The following is a 27,304-nucleotide window of genomic DNA, read 5'->3' as shown; positions in this document are numbered from 1 at the left end:
TTCCCACACAAACAAAACATGGATAATTTGACTGCCTATCCTGGATTTTTTCCCATTGGGAAGGGATGCCTGGCAGCCTGGGGGCGCAGCAACAATTAAACTCCATTGCTTTAACACTGTTCCCACTAAGAGACCACAGACACAAGATTTGCTGTTACAAACACCATGGAAAAAATCAAGGGAGCCTCTTGTCCCGTCTCCCCAGTGAAGAGAAGGAAGATGAACCATGGAAAGGAGAAACCAGGGAGTTGAAATAAGTGTCAGCAACTCAGCCCAGCTCTGTTGACAACACCCAGGATGCCCTGGGTGGTTTTGTACTGGTTGGGGAAGGGCTGGGAAGGCTCTGCCTCCAGCCCTGTATGGAAAACAAACCCCAAAAGTTCCCCCATCTCCATCCAGGCAGCCCCAGCCCTGGTTTTCATGCCTGGCTGGAGTTTGCAGTAGCAAAGAGCCAATAACTGGGTCAGAGCATCCATCCGTGCAGGCAGAGCTGGCGAGGCCGGGACAGGAGGCTCAGCCCCAGCTCCAGACCACGGGCCTGGGTGTGGGCATCCATCGCAGCTCCACTGGGAGCGCGGCTGGAGCCGCTCACAGACACACGAGCGGTGTCTGCGGCCGAGCCGCGCCCGGTGCGCGCTGCCAGAGCCACACAGGGACACCTTGTTCTGCCCGGGGCCCTGCGCTTCGCAGAGCTCCAGCAGCCCCTTCTCCCCCTGACCCACGTCTGGAGGTGCTGCCAGGTCCGGGGGGACCTCGGGATTCTCCAGCAGGGAGCCAGGACATGCTCGGCTCCCACCGAGCATCCTCAGGGCAGCGCTGCTCTGGTGTGCTGGGGGCATCTGTCCTCTCCTGGCCCACAAAGCAAGAGCTCCAGCCGGCTTTCCCAGCATGGAGCAGATGGCACAGCACGGGAAGGCAGCACAGGCATCACCAGCTCCGTCTCAAACCTCACTGCCAGAGACATTGCACCCCCGGAGCTGGGACGAGTTTTACCCCATCCAGTGAGGGGATGGAGCACTCCCACTCATTTTTGGGGGTGTTTCCCCATCTAGACAGGGTTTGATGGCTCTTTCCCTCCTCCTGTCTTCCAAGAGCCGGGATGGATTTGTGAATGGGCTATTGTGAGTGGATCTGGGAGAGGGAAGGGAGCAGATGGGGAGCTGGCTCTTCCCCGTCACGGGCCGGTGGCCCGAGCCCTGAGCGATGCAGCCAGGTGCTAAAGGCCAGCCTTGCTTGAAGGTTACCCAGATCTGAGAAACCCGAGCTGCAAAAGACCTTGCAAAAGGGCAGACCCAGCCTTGTGGCCCGTCTGGAAGAGCAGACCTCCCCTCTGGCTTGCACCCCTTCTTTGCCACCCACGTTGGAAGTGGGGGTGCACCCAGGGGTGCCGGCTGGGGGGCAGCCCCCCCTCACTCTGCTTTCCAGGGCAGGAGCAGCCTCCTCCTCGGGCAGCCGTTCAATTTGAGCTGCGCTTCTCAGAAAGCCCGAGCCAAGCCCTGAGCCCAAACACGGAGGCGCTTTGGCCCTCAGCCCTGCCCTGGGAGCACCTCGGAGCCTGCCCTCACCCAGGCAGGGCGGCAACAGGTCCAATTCGGCTCCAAAAGCAGCTGGAGGTGGGATTGGGAGCAGAGGCAAACTTGCACCCCACAATCCCAATCCTGACAGAGCTGTGTGGGCGCGGGGCACCCTCGGGCATCGCCACCTCCATCCCTCCTGCCTCTGCTGCCCCCCTGCTCTCACAGAGGGGTGTGGGGGACATCCCGAAGGGGACGGAGCGGAGCCCCCACCCGCCACACACACACATTCCAGTGGCTTTACCCTTCGGAGTCGCGGCGGCTGGAGAATTCCAGCTATTCCAGCATCTTTATCTTTTTTGGCTACCATTTCTCTTTCGGCCACGTTATAAATTAAAAGCTGCTTTGCTTTTAACCTCCTCCAAGCTGCACCTTTTAACCTCCCTCCCCCGGCTGCTGGCAGGGAGGGGGCTGCTCCTTGCAGGGGCTCTCGCCTTGGAGGTCTGCCGCAAGCCAGCGAGCCCGATCTTCCCCCCTCGCTTGGCTCGGCACCGGGTGCCAACAAAGGCTCCTTGCAAAAGGAGCTTGTCATCGCTGATGGATGACGTGGTTGTGCGGCGGCTGGAGCCAGGGAGCCGGGCTGTGTCTGCACGGGGGCTCAGCCAGCCACCTGGATGGCACTGACAGGCTGCCCGCCAGCAGCGCCGCGGCTGCCGCGGCTCCGGGGGCTCCCCGGGCAGGGGGACAGCCCGGCAGGGTGGCACTGGGACGGGCAGGGCCACCCTCACTCGGAGCAGAGAGCGCGGCTGCAGTGCCACAGACACAGCACCTGGGACGGGGGTGGCTGGCAGCCATCCCCAAGCCATCCCCAAAGCCATCCCAAGCCATCCCAAAGCCATCCCAAAACCATCCCAAAGCCATCCCGGCTGCACCGGTGACCGGCGGGTTCAGAGGGACCGGCCGGGAGCTGGGGGATGAGAGACAGGCAGCGCTGAGAAATAATTCCCTCCATCCTATGTGGCTTCCTACATAAGGTATCAGAGCTGCTCTTGATTAGAGAAAAGCTTCCCATATTACAGGCTTTTGGCTCCGGGGAGGAACGAGTTGGCCAATTGCAATTATTAAGACATTTAAAGTGCATTTAACCCAGGAGCCCTTATTTTCCCCTTTCAATGTAACCACTAATTCCTCCTAAATGGTCTGCTCCGCACTCCCAACCAGACAAAGGCTTTAATGTTCGCCTGGAAAGGCTCATGGCACAGGCACTGGAGAGAGGAATGAAAGGCTGGTGCAGCCTCCAAGGGGGAATCAAAGCTGGAGACTGGAGCTGAGCACAGCTTGAAGCCCTTGGAGGGTGCAGGGTCCAGGCAGGGGCTGAGCAGGCTGGAAGCACGGGATAAAGCTCAGCAGGGCAAGGAGAGGCACAGGGAAAGGTTGGGATTGCCTGAGCCTGGCCAAAGTTATCCCAGGGTCACCTCGGGGAAACAAAGCAGCCCAAGGAGACGTAACTCACTGTCCCCAGCAGCTGGTGACCCCAGACACCATGAGGACATCCACCCTCCCACCTTGCCCACATCTTGTTTGGATGAACGACTGACTGCCGGGGCTGAAGGAACTCATCCTGCTGCCCTGGTGGTCCTGGTTCGCAGCCAGCAATCCCCTGGGACACCATCCCCTGCCACTGCAGCTCGGGGACAGCCCCCAGCCACCCCTCGGTGATGCAAACCAGGGCTGGCCTGGAGCTCTGTGCTTTAATCCAGGGCCAGGGGTTATTTGCCTTGTTGCTCGCTGCTGCTGGATCCCCCTCAGGCAGAGCCTGGAAGCGCTGGATTTGTACCAGGATGAACCTGGGGCTGCAGCCTGCAGCAACATCTGTGTGTCCTCACCAGCCAAGCAGCCTGCTAGCCTCACCATCCCCAAAAAAACCCCAAAAATATGATGTGGAAGGAGGCTGTGCAACTGACATCCCTGTCTTCTCACTGCCTAAAATTCGAGGTCTCATTTATCACCCCTGAAGGTCTCCAAACCCCAGTGGAACACCCCACCATCCACATCCCCCCCTATTTTTCACACTCAGTTCCTCCCGGAGCGAGGGACTGTTGCAGGAAGGTTTTCCCCCCAGCCCTGGCTCAGTAGTGGGTTCCCATTCCCAGCTGAAGCGATCGGCACTCTCGGACCTGATGGGGAAAACAGATGCAGCAGCAGATGCGAAAGTCATCGGCTCCTTCGGGGCGGGAGAGAGACAGGCCAAAAAAAGCAGAGCAGGATGGGCAAAGGGAAAACAGATTTTTTTCTTGGCGCTGGGGTAACCAGGAGGAGGCACGGCAAGAGCCGGTGCGAGCCCGGCTGTGCCGGATCCAGACCTTTTCCCTGGGGTTTATTTCCCAAAAAACAACAACAACAAATTGGTTGCAGATTCCAAGGCGGGTGGGGAAATAAAAGGAAATCAAACCAGAATCCTTTGACTGCAGAGATTAAAGGGGATCAGAGGCCAAACACACAGTCAGCACCCAGCTCCTCCACTCACATGATGGAGGCTGCTTTGCATGCAGGCTGTAATTAAACAGCTGTGTTTTCTTTAAAGTATGATTTCGAGTTTGTTCAAACACCATTTTTGCAGAGTACCACGGGATTTCGAATGAATAGACTTTTGAAAACATATTTGGTGGGGTGGCCTTGGATTTGGGACTGGGGAAGGAGGCAGGAGAATATCTGGAGGGGGTAAGGGGGGAATAAAATAAAATAAGATAAGATAAAATAAGATAAAATTTTAAAAATAAAATAAAATAAAATAAAATAAAATAAGATAAAATAAAATAAAATAAAATAAAATAAAATAAAATAAAATAAAATAAAATAAAATAAAATAAAATAAAATAAAATAAAATAAAATAAAATAAGATAAAATAAAATAAAATAAAATAAAATAAAATAAAATAAAATAAAATAAAATAAAATAAAATAAAATAAAATAAAATAAAATAAAATGCCTTTAGAGTGAACATCTCGGTGGGGAGAATGTGCAAAGCAAGGCTGGGACTGCCATCCTTGGCAGAGGAGAGGCAGACACTCAGCAGCTGCCAGCAAGCACAGGGTTAAGACTCCAACCAGCCCCTCTATTAAGAGCTGAGAACATTTAATGGTTTAATATTAACCCAAGCGTGACGGCAGGATTTCAGCCCTACTGTCTCGCCTTGGAGCTCAGCCCCACGGAAGGCTCTGGCTCCCCGGCGAGTGGGCACAGGAAAACCTGATGCCAAGGCCATCCCTGCTCCAGCATCCCCGGGCAGGGATGCCAGCAGCCCTTTGGCACAGCCGGGGGGGGTCCAGCGGAGCCCCGGAGCGATGGGAGCAGGGCTCAGCTGGCCGCAGGTAGCGCTGGCAGGCTCGGCAGATAGTCAATACCTCATTTGAGGTTTAGCCTTTCAAGCATTTCCCATTCATTTCAGCAAATGGATCGACTCCCACGTCTGCGGGAAGATCGAAGAGCCCCCCGCGCACCCCTCGGGCTGGCGGGGCTGAGGCTGCCCGGCCGCCCCTCCCGGCAGCCCGGGCTGTTAATGGGAGCTCGATGCGGCTCTAAGGACCGCTCTGGGTGTGACCTTGGAGCAGGTCGAGGGAGCCAGCTATTCCAGAAGGAAAATTGCGGCTTCAGCCCGCTGGCTGGTTCAGGAGGCTAATTGCAGAAGGGCTGGCCGCTGAGGATAGGGGGTGATGGTTCACATCTTGTCTGGGTTTGAGGTCCCTCAGCGCTCATCCTGCTGCAGCCTCCAAACTACAGCTGAGCCGGCTCTGGCTGTGCCCATCTCCCGCATTCCAGCCCTTCTCCAGCACCCCTGCAGGGGCTGTTCCTCCTGATCCACATCCCACAGGCTGTCCCAGCACATTTCCCATGAGTCATTCCCTCTCAAAGCATCGGGGTTGCTACTCGGCCTTCAAGGCAGCATCCAAACATTTTTCAGCAGTGTTAGAAGTGGTTGTTACCTGAAATTGTGTCCACGGGGAGGATTCACAGGCTAGGAAACACAGCAGCTGTGCTGCTGGTAACCCCATCATCCGTGGAGGCAGTTCCAGGCCTTGCTCAGGCACAAAATTTGGGCACAGAGCAGCTCTCCTGGTTTATAACCCACACTGGAGCTCATTAATGGGATGACGATTCCCACCTTTGATGGGATGAGGTGGATGGGGTGATGCGGCCCACCTCAGAGCCATCACTGAGACCATCATTCCCACTTTGGAGTGACTATTCCTTCCCAAGGATGGGTTCCAGGCTGGGAACTGTCACTCCATCGATGGGGTCACCCCTCCAAGTGCCACCACTTCTCACAGCAGATGCCGATGACGGCCCTTGTTCCCAGGAAAGGACCTCGGGACCACCCGGTGCCCCCCGTGTCCGCAGCCGGGATGCACCAGCCGAGCCTCCCAGGTGCGGGAGGGTGATTTTTTGGGGACAAGGCGGTTGCAAAGGTCACTGTTGCCCTCTGCTGGTCCAGGGACAGGGAGAGCGGGGACAGCCCGGCTGGCCGGGACACCGCTGTGCCTTGCCGCCACATGTGTGCTGAGTGTGGCTGTTCTCAGCCTCAGCAAAGCCGTGTGTGGCTGTTCCATCCCCCCGGCGCGCAAAGAACCTTTCTGGTGCCCTGTTATCTCTCACTTGAGGCTTTTCCTTACAGACACTGCTGCTAGCTGAGCCTGCAGAGACACTCAGCCGAGCTGGGCAATGCCTTCCATGCAGGAAATAAATCAAATCTCCAGGAAATAAATCAGATCTCCAGGGTAGAGATCCAGTCTCCATCCCCAGGGGATTGCAACCTACGCTGCCTCCCAGCCCCATCTCCATCCCCAGGCACAAAGTGCCCATCCCAACAGGTAACTCCCTCCTCCCTCCCTCCCTCACTCCAAAGCTCCATAATTTTCCCTCTCATAAGCAAATCCATAGGAGGTACTGGGAGGCTGGCATCCAGAAGGCAAAGTCTGCAGATTGCTAAATCCAAAGCTGTCGTTGCAGTCCCAGCACTGGCAGAGGGCCCGGCCAAAGCTGCCCTGCCTGCGGGTCCCCAGGCTTGGCACCGGAGCTGCTGAGCCAGAGCCTGCCCGGCAATTCCTGCCCACGCCACAGCCTTGGAAGCTCCAAGGCACACGGGGAGGAGGGATGTTCCATGAGCAGTGGGAAGATGCCTCAAGAGCCCCAGGAAAGGGGAATCTCGTGGGACCCTGGTTATGCAGCAGCAGTGCTGGCACAAATTGGAGATGGGAAGTGTCTCAGGGCTCTGGGGAAGGAGAATCCCTTGGGATCCTGCTTATGCAACAGCATCAGCTTCAGGCCCTGGGCGTGGGCACAGCCATGGGTCCGTCAGGCGAGCTGAGGGTGTTGTCTGTCCGCGGCCCCTCCTGCCACCAGGAGCATGGAGCTCCCCCAGGTTCCTCCGTGTCCTACTCCCAGGTCCTGTGTCGTGCTCACAAACCCCTGTCAATAAGCATTAAGAAATCAACCAGCACTCTGGGGAAGGGAAAAATCTGTAGGGTTAAGATAAAGACATGATGACAGAGCAAGACAGGGAGTTATCTCTGGCATGGGGGAAGGAAACAAGAGCAGGGAGGGAGGGAGGGAGGTGGGGAACGGGGCTGATTTCCCCTGCAGAGCAGCAGCCTGCCAGGCTGAAGGTCAGCAAAGGGCTGTAGCAAATCAGTTTTTAATTGAAAACAAGCCCAGCAATGACGCCTGGGCACAGTTACCTGTGTGGGGATGCTGGAGCTGGCTGTGCTCTCCAAATACACGAGGGTTTCTTCTTCCACCAGCACAGCTCCCCAAGGAAAGCCATGTGCAGGGAATCACAGCCCCTCCCGCACCCCTTCTAAGGGAGGAAAGCAGGGAGAGAAGCATCCTGCTGTCCTGCTACCTCCCAGCGAGAGCAGGAGGTGGAGGAGAAGGACCCTGTTTGGATCCGGTGTTTAGAGACACATGGAGAAACCACAATTTCCTCGAAACTTTGCATCTGCTGGAGCTCAGCGGCTGCTCTGACAAGCAGGGGTTGTGCTCTATTGGATCCATACGTTATTCTGTGCAATCGGAGCCAAGATCCCACCGTGGGATTTGTGGGGCCTCGTCAGGAAAAAGCTCCAGTGTCCCAAAGGTTCCCAGGCAGCAGCAGCCAGGCTGCATCCTCCGTCCTGCCCCAGGTGTTGCTCTCAGCAGAGACGTCCCTTTCATTCCCACCACTCTCCCACCTCCCAGGTAGCTCTGCTGGCTCTGGCTGTGGTGGTGTTCCCAAGAGTCCATGGATTCAAGCCGTGCATTCCAATCCACCCAGCATCTTCCAAAACATCCCTTGTCTCTGGAGAAAAGCATCCCCAGATGTGCCCTCAGCCCCCACAGCTTTCCCTCACTCTTCGCTGTCATGTCAGCTCTTCCCATCTTTTCCTTACTGGTCCCAGTTCCCTTCTCCCACTGGTCCCCAGCTCATCCAGGTGAATTGATGTGACCCCACATGGCTTAGGAGCACTAGAGCAGCTTGGAAATGCTTTGGTTTTGGCAGAGGAGTGGGGAGCAGAAGTTCACTGGAACAGAGAAACTCAAGGTCCTGCCGTGATCAACCCAGAGCCCACCAGCACCACCAGCACTGGGAAGGGCAGGAACCACGGAGAGGCTGGAAGAGTGAGCGTGGCTCCTGCCAGCCTTGTCCAGGTGTGGAACAGTGAGCACAGCTCCTGCCCGCCTTGTCCAGGTGTATTCTGCTGGATTCATGGCCTTGGGGTCCATCTGGCAGCATGGGAAAGCGTCTTGGTTTGAAAGACAGGTGTCTGCCAAGGAAGGCAGGAACCTCCCTGGGAAGGGAAAAAAAATATGACCCCCCTTCCCTCCGATGTATTACAACTTGTCGCTCTATTGGGAACGGCGAGAAGAACGACACAGACTTTCTTGGGAGTAGATCAGGAGAATTTCTCTCAGTTTATTACCTCAGGTCTTTTTTATAGACTGATACATGAAAAGTACAGAAAAGAAACTCTTATTGGTTAGCAAACTAACACATCACCATCATTGGTCAGTGGGGTACAACACCCCTCGACTTTCTCTTGCAAGAAAACAAGGAACAGACAAACAGCACCTGCAAGGCTGTTTTCTGTCTCTGAGGATTGTTTTAATTCCTCCCCATGATTTTCCAGGCCACTTTCTCAGGCAAGACTGAGAAACCTATGTGGCCTGCAATTTCCACCAGCGCCGTGCTCTCTGTTTCAGAGTTAGCATCCACAACAACTTTGAAATTAACATGCTTTCAGGTGAAGATAAGGGGAAAAAAAGGAGTAACGGTTGGATAACAAGGCAAACAATCAACAAAAAGAGCAGAAACCCAACCACAGCCTCCTCCCGGCTGCAGCGCCTCCCCTTGGGTGCAGTTCTGCTCACAGCCGCAGGCGGCGCTGCTGGCTCCCGGCCGGGCGCGGCTGAGTCCTCCGAGCCGGCAGGGGGCGCTCTCTCGCGGGCGCGGCTGAGTCCTCCGAGCCGGCAGGGGGCGCTCTCTCGCGGGCGCGGCTGAGTCCTCCGAGCCGGCAGGGGGCGCTGTGGCGCGGGCGCGGCCTTGTTTCTCCCTCACGCGGGGATGGCGGGCAGAGAAAGGGGCTGCAGCGGGAACCTGGCAGCGGCAGCTGGGAGGGCGCGGATGGGCAGATCCCGCAGGAGTAAATGAGATGTACAAGAAGCTCCACAGCTCTAACAGGAGCTGCTGGGTGTCCCGGCAGGCAGTGTAGCAAAAAACGCGCAGAGGAACAGCGGGACTGGGCAGCGGCAGCCGGGCTCCTGAACACAGGTAGGAGAGGTTCCCCTGAAGGGGAAAAGAGCTCAGGGTTCTGGTTCTCCCCTGAGGCACCTGAAGGTCCTTTCTAGAGAGGTCGAGTATTAATAAGGTCACAGTGCAACAACCGCTCCATGAGCAGAGCTTTGCTCGCAGTAGGAGAAAACAGCAGGAGACGGAACCCCACAGTGGTGGCGAATTCTCCTCACATCGACTGCAGCCTGTCTCCCCTCAGATGCTGAGAGCGAGAGGAGCCAAGCCCAGCCCTTCAGCCCCCACCAAAATATTGAGGTATCTTTTCCCTTCCAAAGAGAAAACCCCCCAGCTGCATCCTTCACCCACCTTGGCCATTTCTTTTGTCTCTTAAATACTGGTCATTGTTTTCTCTTAGAAACAAAATTCCATGAAAGAAGGAAAAATCCTAACACCCAAAAGAAAGCAAGTGCTCAAGGAGGACAGTCCAGCCATTGAGGAGGTGGCAAAAAGGGTTCTTTATGCTGAGGAACACCCTGGTTCAATTTTTCAGACCATTGTTGGCAATTCCAGTCACTCCCAGGAGCAGCTGGAGGGAGCTCGTGGAGATTTTGGCCAGTGCGGGGAGGTCCTTGATGGCTCTCACCTCAGAAGGTGATCAGCCCCCAAAACAAGGTAGATCTGGTGAAGCAGCTCACAGGCTGTGCCAGCACTGGAGCCCTGTGCCAGGACAGGTTTGCCAGGATTTATCCCTGCTGCAGGATTGCAGGCAGAGAGTGGCTGAGAGCACAAGCACCTAACAAGGTCCTGAGCAAACAGATCCCAGTGGTGGCCCTTCCCAGCAGGAAGCAATGAACACACACCTCCAGTGAAGGGAGCTGCGAGGGCTCTGTGGCAGCCACTGCCTTTGCCAGGAGGGTTCTGCTCCCTCCTCCCCTCACCATCCCTGGGCAGAAATTCCTGTTCCTGGGATGCCTGGCTGAGGGAAATCAAGATGAGGGTTGGACCATGGCTGAGATGATGACACATCTCTGCTTCTCAGAGGGTTTTTGGGGTGGAAAGAAGGGAAGTCACTTAATCTCCTCTGTACTGCCTCTTGGCATGTGGAACCTAGAGGTAAAGTGGATTTCTGGATGCTCTGCCACCACCAGTTGGGAGACCCCCAGGTCTGTACCTGGTCCAAATGAGCCCAAAATGAGCTTTGTCCCTCAGCATCCTTGTGGACTGGGATGCAGCCAGAAAAAAATCATTGCTCCTGCTTTGAGCTGAGCAGCTCATGTAGTTCAGTGGTGCTTGCAGAGATGAATCCCTTTCTGGAAACTCTTCCCCTGAATTAATATCCATTTTTTTCTCCATTAGCACTTCTGTCAAGACAGATTTGCTGCCCTCGGGCACTCAGAAACTAAAGTAAAGACCAAAAGCTAGGAATGGAGGAGTTGCCCCTCACCCTGAAGTTCAATATGGTTAAACAAAACCTGATAATTCCTATCAATCCTGCTTTCCTCCATGGAGCATTCCTGTGTCACAGCGTTGGGAGATGCTAACTCACTGCTGCTGCCTTTAAGGGAGTTATTCCTGATTCAGACCAAGGCCAGGGATCAGCTCTGAGTGTCCCCAGTAAGCAGCAGGATGCTCAGGGATTAAGCCTGACATGTAGCACCCCTGAGGGACAAGGAGAAGCTGTCCCTGCAGTTTCCCACGGGAAGGGGGGGTGGAGGGGGAGAGCCATTAAGCCGCTCCTTACCCTGGGAATAATTAATCTGCAAAACCCATGAGGAGGGAACGGCTGTGTTGCCCTCTCCATCTCCCAGGGGGACTCTGGAAATGCTCCAGTCAGATCCCATCTTGTGGTAGGGGGTCTCTGCCCACCACCTATGGGGTCTTCAAGGGCATGGGAGTCTCTGTTGGCCTGGAACAGCTGGAACAGGGCGTGCAAGGGCCGGGCAGGGCCACCCTGGCTCCCCAAAGCAGCACCCGGAGGCATCCGGAGCACGCCGAGCCTCGGGAAGGCTGAGCCTTGCCCCAGCCTCCAGGCAGCCTTTCTGAGCTGGTTTTTAATCTGGGTCTGTGGAAATCCGGGCAGCTCTCCAGCCCTCGGAGCTGTTGTGAATTTTGTGTTTCAGCTCCTGCACCCAGGGCAGAGGCAGGAGCAGGGCTGTGTCCCCCAGCTCTGCCCCACACACAGGGGTCTGCACCCACACATTTCATCTTCCTGTTTTCCTCAGGGCTTTGGAGCTGGGATCAGTGCAACAGGAGGCTACAACCAGCCCTCCGTGGTCCATGGACAGCACAGCACCCCCGGGGTCATACTTTGACCTGGAGACAACTTTGGTCCTGTCCTCAGTGCTCAGGCACAACCCAGGAGGCAGCTCCAAGGCAGGAGGCAGTGTCCCGGCTCAGCAGGGTGGACGATGATGGATGGGCAGAGAATCAGCATCCTCTGAGGAGCCTTCCTGGGGACAAAGCACCAGAAAGCCGCTGGTGAGTGTAACAACAGCTTTGCAAAAGCCTGGAGCTCTGGAAAACCAGGAGGGCTCGGCACAGCGGTGCCTCTGCAATGTGCTCTCCCTGCCAGCACCTGCCACCTGTGGCAGCCCCTTCCCCAGCCCTTTGATCCGCCTCCAGCTCCCGGCTCTCCTCGGCATTCCCGTTGCTCTCTGTAGGGATTTTCCAGACCACCTGGGTAGAAGCATTCCTGCATTCCCCCGCGTGGCCCGGTGCCGGTGTGGGAACACACCGCATCTCCTGGAGTCAGCCTTGTCTCTGCCTCCATCGCTGCCCTGATCTGCCATGCCAAAACCCAGGCTCCCAAAACATTCTGAATTTCCAGAGCAATCACTTTTCCCCAGCTCCCCTGAGCCTCCGGAGCCCATGGTTTGCAAAAGCTTTTTATTTGGATGTGTAAACACCAGCGGGTCTAAAGCCACTCTTTAAGCTGGGACTGGCAGGGCTTAATCAACCCAGGGCCTCAGGAAGGTTCACCAGCTCAGCCTGCCTTGTTTACTGGGAATTCTTTGCTCTCCTGTGCTGCAGCAGGCTGAGCTGTTCCACAGCATCACTGCTGGGCTCCAATGGGGAGCATTCCAGAGGATGGGGCTGTGTGGTCTGCTGGATCCCCACCACCCCTCTCCAGCATCTCCTGTACCACGAAACCCCAACTTCATCATCACCCAGGGGTGTCCTTGGTGCCCTCATCCCTGTCACCCCATCACCTCCCATGGACCCAGCCTGCAGGATACAGCCCCCGCTCCCCTCTCTGTGTCCAAGGAAAACCAGCCCCCGGTGGTTTCACCCCCCCTCCTTCCCTTGCAGGCTGTTTTTCTCCTCCTCTCCTCCTTCCATCAAGCAGCAAATATGCTTTCAGAGCAATAAGACGGCTGTTCAGCCTTTGGAACAAATGTTCTCTGCCAGGCTTCGAGCACAGGGGCGGAGGGGGGACTCACACTGATTTAATGACAGTGATTTAAGCAATTTGATCCATTTTTATGGCGCATTTACAGTTAGGGGAAAGGGAAGGGAAAAAAAAAAGAGGAGAGAGAGAGAAACACAGGAGTGGAACGGAGGCAGGAAAGGTTAAGGAACGCACCCCAGCAGGCACTCGGAGAGGGAGAGAGGCTGTCACAAGCTGTTCCCCTGGCTGCTCTGCCAAGGCGAGGCCTCGCCAGCCTCCTGTGCCCGGCTCCGAAATCTGGCTCGTGTCAGCGTCAGCTCCCCGGGGCTGCAGCTCACCCAGGAGGTGCTGCAAAGCCTCCCCAGGTTACATGGATCCAGGGATGTGGGCTCAGGATACAGCAGCACCTCGTTTTCGTTGGGAAAATCCTTTCTCATGGTTCTGCTGAGACCTGGCCCCCTCATTCTGTGTGCTCTGCACAGCTTCATCCTGGCCCCATTCTGTATCTCCCAGCATCCCAGAAATCCCAGCCGGATGTGGGTCATGCCGATGGATCACACTGTGGATATCACTTCGTATTCCAGGGGGCTGTCTGCAGGGATGTGCTGTTCCTGTGGGAGTGATGCCAGCCCCTCCTGCCCTGCCCTTCCTCTCCAGTGGGGAACGACCCCCAGAACATCCAGGATGCACCAGCCCAGACATCACAGAGTAACGGAATTGGTGGCCAAACACTGCTCCTCCCTCGGGAAGAGATCTTGGATATGCCCACACTCAGCTTGACAACAACCAGCCAGCTTGACTCTGTGGGAAAAGGAAGAAATTCCATGCAAAATCCTGAAGGATCCCTCTTGAGGGTCCCCTCTGCCACGGCTGGTGGCTTTGTGGGACCACAGCTGGCTGAAGCATCTCACTCTGCCCAAATCCTCACATTCTTGGCAGCACCTTGAGTACTCCATATCAGGGAAAACACCTGGACTCACCCTGCTCCTGGCTGGAGAGCAAAGTGAGTCCTGCCTCAGGAAAACCGAGGGGAAAAATGTCATTCCAAGAGAGTTTGCATCAATAAACAGAGGGGAGCAGCCTCTACCAAACCCCCTCCAAAACCAACTTCCAACTGCATCCTCCCACTCCACCTGCAAGGAAAGCCCTGTGCCAAGAGCTTCCCCTGTTCCCAGAGGGTTTGGGTGCTGGTGATCTCTCACCTTGCTGCTCCACCACTTGTGCCAAGCAAGGGCTGTCCCAAAACACGGATCTCAACTCCTAATATCCCACCTGCAGTGCTCCAGCCTGCTGCAGGCACAGGGATTGGGAAGCTGCAGCACAGCTGAAGCTGCCACCATGCAGAGAGGCTGCATATCCCCATCATTTATGCATGATTTATCCAGCATGATGCCCTTTGTATCCCACTGGAATGAGCTGTGACGCCTGGGAGCTCTCTGCAGGATGGGGAAAGGGGCATCCTGGGACAGCACAGCAATGTGGGAGCTCCCAAACCTTGCTTTGGCAGCCCACGCTTCCCCAAGGAGAATGAGGATGGAAAAGGTTGCACAGAGAATTCATCTTCCTGCTTGACTGGTCAGTCCCACAGCCAGGAAAACTCTTCCTGGAAGCCAGTGGAATTTTTTCCTGCTTGTTTCTTTGGTTTTTATTATTTCATTTTTTTACTATCAATGCTCATCTGGAGGCTACAAATGCCCTGCAGGTCTGTAAAGGATGGGCTTTGAACACATCCCAAAAGGCTCTGCTTGGAGTGCCACCATGGGAGCCGGTGGCACTGACACCTCCATGGACCCAGAGGCATCCAGGAGAGCAGCAACCCCAGCCTGGCCTCGGGGGGGTTGTTGGCTTTAAATACCTCCAAAGGAAGAGGGAAAAAAAAGACAAGGGAAAAAAATTCCAAGCAGCAAACAAAATAAATCTTCCTCTCCGAGCCAAAACAGAGAGAAAATAGCCAGGGACCTTGGCCGGGAAGTTGTTTATTATAGTCCTGGGGTTCACTGCCAATTTCAGCAGTTGGACAATTTTCCTTTTGCAGCCCAGAAATAGCCACCCCTTTGCCAGGCAGCCCCGGGCGCCGCAAGGTGGGCTCCTCTCCTGCGCTCCCAAAACATCCGTGCTCCGGCCAACACCCTGAACTGCCCGGAAACCCCCGGGCAGCCGGAGGGTTCTCTTTGGCAAAGGGATTTTTGGGAATCACCTGCACAGCCGAGATCCCGCACGTGAGCAGAGCCCCGGTCCTGCCTGCAGCGGGATGCGCTGCCTGGCGCAGCTGCCCTCTGGCTTTGTTTCCAGGGATTAAAAAGGAAAAAAAAAAAAAAAAGAGGAAAGGACTAAAGCTCAGGAGAGCAGGAGAGATGGATACACCTGCCTGTGGCATCACCCCGCAGCTGCTCCCCCTTCACTCCCAGGAAAGAGGCAGCTGCTGCTCGGTGGGGTCTGGGGGTCTCATGGGAACAGGGAATGCTGGCCCCAGGGATGGGTAAAATCGGGATTGCCGTGTTCCCTTCGCATCGCTCTCCTCATCCCGTGAAGACGTAGGACAAAGGGAAAGGCAGGCTGCCTCTAGCACGCGGCCTTTTGTCTTTCAATTAAAAACAAACACCAAATAAGAGCCGGGAGGGACCCGCCCGCTGCGGCTCCTTCGCACAGGCGGCTCCGCCGGCTTTCCTCAGCCCAAAGGAATCCGCGGGCTGGGAAATCAAATCCACGTGGGATGCAAGAGAACGCTCCTAAGGGGCCACACGCACCCCCAAAAGCCCCCCGGCCCCTCGGAGGGAACACTTCTCTCCCACAGAGCGGTGGCACATCTCCAGCTCAGGCAGTGACTCCACAGCCACATTCCCTCTCCTCTCTTCCCTCCCTCCCTGGTCCCCAAATGTGGGCTTGGGGAGGGGAAGCTCCTGCCCTGCACCCTCCACAGCGGATCCAGCCGCTGGCACCCCCCAGGAGCCTTTGGGTACCCCCAGCCCAGGAGGAGATGCTCGTGGTGATGTTTTACCCCCTGCACAATGTCAGTGTCATCGCTGCCTTCTGCAGGTGGCAGCGGCAGAAAGCACGAGGTCCTGGCCTCAGGGTGGGTGGGCAGGAAAAGCAGCGTGCCAAAGAAGATCGAGGACAGCTTGATGTTGCAGAAAATCACCTGGAGAAAGCACATCTGGAGTCTGGGGGGCACCACTCAACACCAGCAACAGGCTCTGAGTGTTTTTGTGGGAAAGGACTGAGCCTCACAGATGATGCTCAAAACCCAGGAGATGTTCAGTCCCTGCTCCTCAATCTGCAAAACCCATAAAACCATCAGGAAATCACATTATTGTTACACAGAAGCTGAAACTCCATGTGGCCAAGAGAATTTCCAGAAAAATCCTCACTGCATCTCCTGTATCCCTAGGACAGAGCTGGGGTTTGCTCCCCTCGCTGCCCCTGCACGTCAGGGTCACATCAGGCTTTTGGCCAGAGCCCCAGGAACCCAATTCCCTGCTTTGTGAAGGAAAAATTAAATTTTCATTCAAATTTTCACTTTGGCAGCCGAGCTATCGGCTCAATTTCCACCTGCTGCTTTGAAGCCTTTGCTTTGCATGGGAGAAGCGCACAACTGAGAGTTTTCAATTATAGAGCACTTGCATATAAGGGCAGGAGCAGCCAGGAGTATGGATTTTAAGCCTAAAAAACATCAAAATAAAAACAAAATGAGAGGCACTCGGAAGGACATGCTGCCCCGGGAGGGACCGGCCGCTGCTTGGCTGGATGGAGCAGGGTCACCACTGTCAGCCCAGGGATGTGCTTGTTCCAATCCCAGTGCCAGCAGCTTGTGACATGGAGCTGGGCCCTTTTCTCCCAAAAATCAACCCTGCAGGTCTGGCTAGGAGGTGCCAGCATTGAACTTGAGCCAGGTTTTAAGCAGGAACGTGAGGCAGGTTTGGACCCCTCCCTCAAAGGATGCGTGAGTGGGGCTGCCTTCCCCAGGCTATTGCTGTATCTTCTTCCAGAGGGATAAAAGGGATTTATCCTCCCTGCAGGGCTGCGGATTCCCACTCTGAAGCTGCAATTAGATTGGAAACTGCTCCAAGTTTCTTCAGTGGATTTGGAAAGGCGGGTGGGAGAAGAGAGGAGCTTGGCACTGCTGGGATCAAGAGCAGCACCCCCTGAAGGATGCCTGCTCACCCTGGAGCCCAAAAAGCAGCTCATCCCCATGGTCTGTAGGAGTAATTTCCACCTGCATCTCTCAGGGATGGCTCTCTGAGATCCAGCTGGGCTGCTGGGTTGGAACTTCAAGGAGCAGAGGTCCATGAACAGCTGAATTCTGTCCCCAGCAAGCCCTTGTACATGCCAATAAACCCCATCACCTGTGGGAAGAGCAACGTTGGCTCCCAAAATCATCCCAGGGAACAAGAAAACACAGCCTGGCCTTCCCAGCTCCAGCATCTCCTCTTGTCCTCTCCTTGTTCCTTGACAGGAGAGACCATCCCCACCTGGTTCCAACCTCCTCTCAGGTGGGTGCAGAGTGAGAAATTCTCTAAATATCATCCCAGCTCTCCAGAAACTTCCCCCCAGGCTGCCAGAGCAGGCAGGGAGCCCCTGGTTTGCAGCCTGGAGCTGCACAGAGCCTGATGACCCCCTCCCAAGCCCAGACTTTCACCTCAATATCAGCGAGCCAGCAAATCCCAGTGTGTGGGACCACCAGAAATGTGACATTTTCCAGAGTCCCTGCAAGGAAGCCAAGAACTGGGGCAGGATCTGTAAAAGGCAGGAGCAGGGAAGCCTTTGGGGACACATTAAGGAGACTTTGCAGGAGGAGATGATGCTGACACACTGCAGACACCCAGCATTTTCCAACAGATCCAGACACCAGTCCTGCTCTCCAAACTGGACCCCATCAAAAGGAGGAAACCACATGGCCGTGTCCCCCCTCCCAACACCCAGCTCCTCCGAGGGGACCAACCCCACTTCCTAAAGGACCTTTCCAAGAGCTGACCCTACCCCTCCTCCCCCACTTTCAGGCCGAGCATCAGCATCTCTCCAAGCCATGCCGATGTTCGCCCCCTGGCCGGTGTGGGGAACTCCCGTGGACCCCCGCCAGGTCCAGCTGCACGGTACACCCGAGGGGCCGCCGCCGGCCCGGCAGCAGCTGCCTTGGCCCGGCTTCAAGAGCAGCACTGCTCGAGAGCAGCTTGTTATTTCGGTCCTGCTACGGGGTTATTTTTAGAAAGCGCTGAACACCCCTTCTCCCAAACGGCTCCTCCGGGGATGACCTTGCGGAGCTGCAGGCGCTCGTTCCCTGCTTCATCACCCCTTTCCTTGGGGACCGTCACCCACCGGCCCCAGGGTCCCCACCCCGAGCAAATCGCGGTGACAGCAGCGCTGCAGCAGGGCGAGGAGGGAGGGGGCTGAAGGCTGAACTACATCTCAACCCCTGCCGCCATCCAGGTTCGCTCCCGGTTTCAATTATCACCTGCTGGAGCAGCAGCTGCCGAGTGCCGGGAACTCAAAGCCAGTCAACAAGGTCTTGTTGTTTCAGCTGCTCGGGGGCACGGAGCTCCGTGCGCTCCCCCCGCCCGGCTCCGCGGGGATGCGGCGGCCCCCGCTCGCCCCTGTGCGTGCAGGGCTGCAGCGCTTCCATAATTCCCTCATCCCGCTCTCCCGGGCAGGTAAACGCTGCTGGAGCTGCCGAGGGGGGAGAGGAGAGAAACCTCAATAACAACAAGGGGGGAAAAAAAAAAAAAAAAAAAGAGAAAGAAAGAATGGAAAAAAAAGCCCCGAGAAGCAGCCGCCGCACAGAGGTTATCCGGGGGACAGAGCAAATAATTGGCGAGGCGAACAATGCATTTTAATTAAACCTCTGCAGGAAACGAGGGGAGGGAATCAAGTTAATTGCACGGAGCGGGAGCAGGAGATTAAAAATGCTCTTTGCTCAGAAGATGGTGGCTCCCATCCGCCTTTGCCGAGGAAAACAAGGCCACCTGGGGTGGCAGTGCCGGGGTGAGGACACGCAGCTCGCTGGCTCTGCCGGAGCTCGGTGTGACAGCAGGTTCTGGGGGGATCGTGCCGATCCCTTCTGCCAAGGGGCTGGAGGTGCCCGGTCCACAGGGATGGGTGCAGGATGAGCCTGGGGTGTGGGAGCCGCTCCTGGGAAGTCCCACAGGGATGGGGACGTTGCTTGTGACTGCAGGAAAAGGACCACGAGACGTGTCCCAGGGGATGCGTCCCATAACAGCTCAGCCCTTCCCCTGCTCCGTGCCCTCTGCTCAGCCCAGGCTGTTCCTGGCACTCTCCCCATGAAAAACCACCAGCCTTTACATTTTCCTGCTCATGATACTTCAAATTTCACCTCTCTCTGCTTGGGGCCCTATATTTTTCTCAACTACTCCCTTTCCTGATCTTTCAAGCCCTTGTCTTCACCCCACCCTGGACACCACAAACGGAGAGACTCCGACTCGCTGCCAGCGAGCCTCAGAAGAGCAGCACATCCACAGGCTGCCTTCCTGCTCAAGAGAGCAAACAGGATCACAGGCTGCTGTAAAAGACGGGGGCAGGACCGAGCACCCCACTACTGACACAGGGAAACGCTCCCATCCCCTGGGCACCCATCCCCAGGCCAGGAGGCACCAACCTCTGCTCCGAGGCAATTTGTGAGCTCACGAACCCTGCCCTGCCTCCCGCCGCCCGCTAATGAGCCCCAGCCCCGTCCGCCTGCCATGAGAACAGCAATCAGCGCCGCCGCTCGCCTGCTAGGAACAATCTCCCTCCTCCCCTCCTCTGCATAAATTTCCCAGGCTGTGGTTTTCAGCGTCTTATCCCACATAGCTTTATTCACAAGAGATGTCCCACTGGGGGTAAGGAAATTACTCCAGCGAGGAAAATTACCCAGGCACGGGATGCACACCCAGGGCACCACGCGAGGGACTGGGGTGGTTTGGGTTTTTTGCACAGCATCAAAACCAAAATAAATCCACGGAGGGAACTCAGAGCCAAGCCTTGCTCCTGACCACGGGTAAGAGCCAGACAAATTATAGCAATTAAAAAGAAGAAAGAGGCATGTGGACTTTCATATCCACAAACCTCAGGACGCAGCTAGTGGGGGAGAGAGCATTTCCCAGTCACACACAGGCAGCAAAGCCGACACACATCACAAAATACACCGTGTTCTCAGAGGCACAAGCTGTCCCTCCAGGCTCCGGTGGCACCAGCCTGAGCACGAGGCTGGGACAGCCTGTCCCTGCACAGGATGGCTGTCAGCAGCAGGACACAGGCTGTATTGTCCCCAGAGCTGGAGACTGAATTGCAGGTTGGCCCTTCCCGCTGTGCACAAGCGCTGCCCTGATGGGAAACGAGAGTTCAGCCGAGATCTTCCGCTTTTCCCCTGCAGCTGCAGGCGGACAGGCAGGAAAACCACAGAGTTCTGCTCAAACGCTCCCACCAAGCAGCTTTCCAGCCAGAGAAACGCTGCTGCTTCACCACACGCTTAAATTGCATGTTGGAAGGGAGGAAATTGCCCTCTATTTTCACCCCAAACCTGTGTCAGAGCCAGGAGGTGAAGCCTGTCACGCTGACAGCGAGATGGCTGCAGCATCCCCAGGCTGTTTGTTCAACAGGAGCATCCAAAGTGGGAATAAGGCTGGATTAAACTCAGCATCCCCAATAAAGTGAGGGGAGGAGGGGCAGAAACAGCAGGCCCAACCCAAAATCCCATTCCCAGACACCCCCTTGCTGCTGCCTCTCCATCACTCCTGGGGCTGTCTCAACCCTCCTGGGGGTATCCACAACACCCCTGGAGATCTGCAAAGATCCCTGGCTGCCAGCAGGGCAGTGGGAACACTCCTCTGCCTGCCACGCTGCAGGGACAGGGACATTTGGCAGCTGCCTGCCGGGAAGGTGTCTGGAGTGCTGTGGGAACATGAGTCAGAGCTCCCTACTCTCCCTGACGTCTCCCTCCTGCTCATTTATTCAGCACGTCAAATATTTGCTCTGTGCAGACCTGCGTTATCCAGGAGGGGTATTTTTTCCCTTCTGCTGGCAGTGACAGCTTTGAAAAAGCCACCACAGTGCCATCTTGGGAAACTTGACCACCCAGCGAAGCAATTCCAGCATCCTTTTCCTCGTCTGCTCCAGGGACCAGCTCCTCTTCAAGCAGCCATCCCCTCTGTGAGGGATGGAGGGGCTGGATGCCAAAACCCACAGGCTAAAGCAACAACCCACGGGTCTGCGGCGGGGAAAGGTCATTTCAGACCCACTTCCAGCACGGCCTGAGTGACAGCAAAGCTGGGAGCCTGCAGGAAGCGAGCAGTGGCCCTGCTGTCCCCTCATGTCCCTGAACATCCTGCCTGGAAGCGGCACACTCAGTGGCAGGAGAGGCCAGCCAAGGAAAACTGCTCAATTTTGCCTCCCTTCGGCAAGGAAGTAGCTTTGCTGGCTGCCAGCCCCACAGCACTCCCCTGAGGACCTCAGTCTTCTTTTTTTGGAGCCAGATCCCTGGATTTCTTGCTGAAAGGGCTGCTCACACCCTGAATTCCCGATCCCCAGGGAGAAGGAAAGGTGTTTATCTTTGATTGAAAGCTAAAGGCTGGAGAAGGTGACCTTGAGCAGAGATGACACAAGAGAATTCATGTCCCACCTGGCCCCAAGGGATTTTTATCCCCGGGTTGCAGCCAAAAATGTCCCATTTCATGGAGAAAGTGCAGAAATGGCTCATAAAGCACAAGCTTGGGTATGCAGCTGAGCAGATCAGCTGCCAGATAAAGACAGCGTGCTCTGGGGGAAAACACACCTGCTTCCATCCTGGCTGGAAAAGGAGGAGGAAAATCTCCCTTCACTCTCCATTCCCAGCAAGGACACACACAAGGCTTTCACCTTTTGCAACAGCTTCCCAGGATCAGGGCTGCCATTTCTTGCTGGAGGGGGCTCCAGAGCCTGCTGGTCCCAAGCCAGCCGGCTCAGCATTCCTCCTCTTCCTTGGGAAGCCACGATGCATGGAAAAGCCTCAGGGCTGAAAAAAACTACAAAAAGCTTCTGCAGCGCTGTCAGAAATAGCACCAGGAGAGAAGGGAACTGCCTGCTGGGTTTGGCCCCCTCAGTCCTGCATCCTGCTCCATCCCTGAGCTCCATCCCCAGCCAGCTCCAGAGGGGGAGAAAGCATGCGGATTTTCTGGGATTTTCCAGTTTATTCAGTGTTTACAGAGCTGCCCATCCCTCTTTGCTTGCAGAGGGGCAAGTTTGGCTGAGCCCAAGGCCAAGGACTGCTGGAAGATATGTTCAGAGTCCTTTGGGGAAACCAGCAGGGGGTAAAAACAACTCAGCCAAGACACCCCCCGTGTCTCCTGGCTGGACAAGGAGCTGCAGTGACCTTGTCCAAACATGGCCTGGAGTTGGGAGTGAGGAAGGAGAGGATGTGACTCACATCTGGGATGTGGACACAGAGGACAGATGTGTTTTATTACTGTCCAGCCCCTCTCTGCAGCTCTGTCTCAGTGACTCAGCCTTGCCTTTGGACCTTTCCTAAAGGAGCTACAGCACAGCCCTTCCCAGCAGCTTCCCTCTGCTGCAGGAAAATGGATTTGGGAAGTTCAGGCTCCTGCAAAGGGGAAAAACAAATAAATTAAAACAAATCAAAGTTATGTTTCTCCATGGGAATATTCCAATTTTAATTGTAAATCATTCAGAGAAGGATGAAATCAAATGTTTTAGTGGTAGGATTCTTCTCTCCGTGTTTAGAGACTTAAAAGCCGAACATGCCTCAATCCCAGTGGGAAGGACAGTGAGGTGTCCCCTGGGTTTTCTTGGACACGTCCCACAGGGCAAGAGGAAACATCTGGAGATGTTGCATGTCTGGAGGGAGGAATAAGGGGATTTCAGCAGGTCTGCTTCCCACAATCCTGAGGAAACTCAGCAGCATTTAGCAGAGAGAGCTGCAAAGCACTGAGACCAGGCAGAGCCCCCATGTGTTAGACATCAGAGAATCTAAAGAGGGGAGCTCTGCAGCCAGCTGGGTACTGCTCGTCGTTTCTGGGCCTTCCCGTGGAATCCCGACACAGCTTCCCCACCTTGGGACGGGCTTCTCTTCCCACATCAACCCCCAAAGAGCCTTGGGCACCCTCACCTTCGCTATTTACCCGCCGCCGCCACCGGGTACCGAGGGAGGCACGGGGTGACGGCCCTGCCCAGAACCCCCCGTTCCCACCCGTGCTTTTCCCAGCGGGAAAGCAGCTGGAGCACATCAGCCGGGCGGCTTTTCCAGCCTCGTCCCGGCCTTGACGGCACCGGGAGCCAAAGCTCCGTGAGCCCCGCGGGGCCCAGCGCTGCCCGCCCCGGGAGCCAGCGGTGCAGTTCGCCTGCCAGACACTGGATGGGGCTACGAAACCGGCTGCCGGCACAGCTGGCACGGCCGGGGGGCACAACGGCCTCTGCCAGATGTTGTGGGGTCCCTCTTTAGGGGTGGCAGGCTGGCCGTGCCACAGCTGCCACCACCCAGGCGGGATGCCGGGCCTGGCACCAGGTGACATCAATCCGGGCTCCACCTCTCCTGGACGCCGAGCGAGGATCCGGCAGCACCTGGGGAAAGCTGGAGGCTTCACCTCCAGAAGCTTTTCCATGTCCTGGGCACAGGGATGAGAAGGGAGAGCGAAAGCTGCTGCCTTGCAAAGTGATGATGAAGATTTCTGCTGCAGTTACAAGGTGAGGTGGTTTTCCTGCCCCCCACCGACCTGAATCCCAGCTCTGGGAGGGACTTTGGACAAGGGGGAACGGCTTCACAATTGTCAGAGGGCAGGGTGAGATGGGATATTCGGGAGAAACTGTTCCCTGTGAGGGTGGGGCAGCCCTGGATCCCTGGAAGTATCCGAGGCCAGGCTGGATGGCGTGTGCTTATCTCTGGGACTTCCACCTGTTTTTCCAGCACCTTCCTTGCTGTGCTGTGCTGTGCTCATCCCTCTTTGCTTAGTGCCGACTGTGATGTGCTGAAGGGATGGGCGAGGGCCAAAACCTGTGTGTGGGGGAGCTCTGGGGTGGCTGATCCTGCCTGTTGGGACCTTTGCTGTGGCAGGAGGGCTCCTGCTGCATTTTGGCGTTGTGCCACCACATACCCACTGCAAACAAAGAGCATTTTGTGGGCACGGCGCTGCCCTTTGAGGTCTCAGCCATGGCTGTTACCAAGCAGGCGCTATCGAGGGAGGTGTTGACGCAGTCACTTCCTCCAAGCCTCTTGTCCCCAGACTGGCTCTGTAGCTTGGGGACAGGCTGTTGTCCCCTGGGCAGGGCCGTGTGCCAGCCCAGGGTGAGCAGAGCCCCCTTTGCTTTGGCAGGGATGGTGGCAGTGACACTCCATCCTTGCTGTGATGCCAGCCTCGTCTCTGCTCTGCCCGGCTGGGGCTGCTCTGCTCCCAATCCCTTGGGAAGCTGCTCCATGGCCTGGATCAATAGCCATTACCTTGCCCATCCTCTCTGGAGCAGGGCCAGCAGCTCCATTACTGCAGCTGGCTGGGCTGAGAGGGAAGGTGGGGTGCAGGGATGGGCAAGCTCTGCTCACAGGGGTGCCATGGGTGGGCAGAGCTGGGCAGGGAGCAGAGCAGCAGCGAGGGGAAGCCTTGGGAATGCCGCAGGGATATAGGCTTTGACTGCTGGATTCCTGCTGGGGCAGCAGGGTCAGAGCTTGTGGGGTGTCCTGGGAGTCCTGGCTGTGCTGTGCTGGTCAGGGACATGCTGCCTCCCACCGGTGTGCTGGGACACAGCTGGTGTGGCCACGACAGGCCGTGTCCCCGCACAGGGAGCAGGATCAGTGGCTCTCTGTGCATGCTGAAGGCAGTGGGTGGCTCCTGGCTGTCACTGCTGCTGGGCTAGGACACTGTCTAGGGGACACTGGCAGTGCCCCACCGCTTCTGGAGGATGCAGATGGGAGCAGGCCATGCTCAGCCCATTCTTCCCCATCCCTCCTGCCCCTAACAGCAAATTCTGCCCCACAGCTGCAGCCAGCAAGCTGGAGATCTCCATGCCAGCCGTGGTGGAAGTGGAGATCGGGGGCACAGTCACTTCTACATCCCTGAAGACACTTCCTACACCTACATCGACTGGTTCAGGGTGAGTGCTGGCCTGGGAGAGCAGCTCTGGCTGGAGGGATGGGGTGGCAGCCAGCCCAGGGCTTCCTGCCGGGCTCCCCAGCCCAGCTCTGCAGGTGGACACAGCAACAAGCAGGTGAGGCTGAGCCTCATCACGGCCAGGGGGACAACACTGACTGCAAGGACCAGCTGTGGGGACAAGGCTGTGTCCATCAGCAAGGTGACAGTGCCAGGACCTTTGTGTGCCAGGCGTGGGCGAGAGCAGCCCCGAGCTCAGCGTCTGCAGTGAGTGCTGGGGCAGGAGGGCAGCACGGCTGGGCAGCTGCTCTGCAGGGCTGGCAGGGATCCCATCCTGTCCTTCCTAAAATCTGTGGGGTGGTTTCTGTTTCCAGGGGTCTCTGACACCCCTGAGGTTGAGATGTTTACCTCTAGCCCGGGGAGGGAGCTTGGCAGTGTTTCTCTCACTGCTCCTCTCCCTGCCAAGCCAGGAGGGAGGCAGAGGCTGTGTCCCCAGCAGTGAAAAGCTGCTTGCTTGTCCCCAGCAAGGCAGCTTCTTGCAGCCCAGACCCACCGGGCAAGGAAGCAGAGGGATGACTGGTGCCTTGCAGGAATTCCTGTTATCCACCCTCCTATGGCACATGGGGCAGAATTTCTGTGTTCCTACAGAAACTGCCCCAAAAGAGCATTTCTGTACTGAAATCTGAATCCTATAGGTGGCTGGGGAAGATTTTTTGGGAGAAGATGCCCTTTCCTAATACACAAGGGAAGATGGATGGGATCACAGTGGGCCAGGCATTAATTAATTAACAATTAAACTTTCTCTCTGTGTTGCGTTTAGATCAGAAGTCAACAGCAGAGAGCCAAGGGGTGATCACTGTGGCCATCATGGTGGAGGTTGTGCTGGGTGCTGTCATCTTCCTGCACAATAAAGGCAAGATTTCATAAATAAAGGCAGGAGAGAGCCCCTGCCTGGCTCTGCACATCTCACACCCCCTCCCCTCCCCTCAGGTGGGTGTCCCAGCTATCCCCCACCCCCCTGTGTGTGTCACTACCCCACCTGCAGCAGAGGACTGGCTTTGTGTTCATCCCTCACCTCTTGTTTTCCCTCTGTCTGTTTTGGCAGAACTGAAGAGCGAGAAATCCATCGCTCTGGAAACTTTCTGTGTGCCTGCTACCTTCAAACCCTTCCTGCTCTTGGATTTCCTCCTGCCAGCCCTGCTCCAGCCCCTCGGGTGTCACCTGGCCGTGTCTGAACCTCTCAGGTGCTGCCTGAGCAGCAAAGCTGGATCCATTCTCTGTTCTGGAGAAGCCACAGCAATATCAGGGAAAACGATCCCATTAATCCCTGCTCGTACAAGGACATGAAGCTTTTTCAGGTAATCTGTTCTGTACACGTGTGGGAAGGTTTGGATGTGTTTTTTTACCCTAAACTTGCTTAGAGAGTCTGGTAAAATTTGGTTTTTGGGGTTTCCCAGGCACTTCAGCTGTAGTGGAGTGCAGAAGGGTGGAAGGTGATAGAGAGGTGTCTGGGATAGGACACATTTATACCCCTGAGACAGCTAATAATACATTGCTAATTGCCAATATGAATAAATCTACTATTTATTCGAAGAAATAATCCTAGTTTTATGTTGCAATAGGTGATTATACTACTGGATCCTAAAAGGCAATATTGTAAATAGAATTTAATAGATCCCAACAGCAGAATTTATTGATGAGTGTATTAATAGCTAATACCAATACTGTAGATGCCAATGCTTACAGGAGATGATAATAAACACTAATAAAATGATAATAAACACGAATAAAAGAAAATAAAAGAATACTAATAATTAATTAAAATATTAATATTTTAAATATATTTATTTGATGAATTAATTACATTAATTTTAATTAGAAATAAAATATTAATTTTATTTTAAAATATTATTTAAATATTATTTAAAATATTTAATTTTATTAATTATATTTTTAACCCTAATAAAGCTAATGAAAATAAAGTACAAATTCAAAGCTGGGTGATGGAGTTTTCTCCCATAAACAGGAGGGTTTGTGTTACTCCTTGAAGCCTGGAGATTCGAGTCTGAGGTTATTTTTCTTACGTATTCTCTTTCTCTTTCTAGATCATTCCTTGTGCTGCCACTGCCTGTTAAAGGGATGGCACAGAGCAGAGTGAGCCTGCTCTGGGGGTGCAGAACCTGAGGACAAATCCCACCCAGGACTGTCTCAGTGGCTGCCAGCTCCATTCTCAGCAGCTTTTTTCCCATGGGATGCATCTGCTGGAGTGCAGAGAAAATAAAGATCCCCTGAAACTCCCCATTAAGTTGAATAATAAAACATTGGTTTATCCTATCAAGTAAAAAGACATCTTTTATCGTGGAAGAACTGGTTTGGAATTCTCCACAAAGTGGGGAAAGGAGGGACCTGGCTTCCCTTTGGCAGCTTAGAAAGGGAATTAATGTCAGAATTATTATCACACCTCCCCCAGCAGCAGCATTGGAATGAGATTTTATACACTGAACTCTTCATTATATTTTTCTGAGGTCACAGGGGTTACTTGAGGTCATTGGAGTATCTTAAAATTGATCCAGGGGT

General features: G+C 55.3%; 1 long non-coding RNA gene across 1 annotated transcript; it reads left to right on the top strand.

The window, feature by feature from the left end:
• Positions 1-22,564: 22,564 nt before the first annotated feature.
• Positions 22,565-27,304, top strand: LOC148183119 (uncharacterized). The gene is made up of 5 exons (XR_015773797.1): positions 22,565-23,333; positions 24,617-24,731; positions 25,548-25,717; positions 25,833-26,085; positions 26,833-27,304. It is a non-coding gene; the product is annotated as an uncharacterized LOC148183119 (long non-coding RNA).

The sequence above is a fragment of the Pseudopodoces humilis genome, chromosome 14 (genome assembly GCF_049639895.1).
Source record: "Pseudopodoces humilis isolate 2021_Gansu_Grassland_sample_001 chromosome 14, ASM4963989v1, whole genome shotgun sequence".
Classification (NCBI taxonomy): Eukaryota; Metazoa; Chordata; class Aves; order Passeriformes; family Paridae; genus Pseudopodoces; species Pseudopodoces humilis.
Note: the sequence above shows the minus strand (reverse complement) of the source record. Positions and strands in the feature narration are given on the sequence as shown.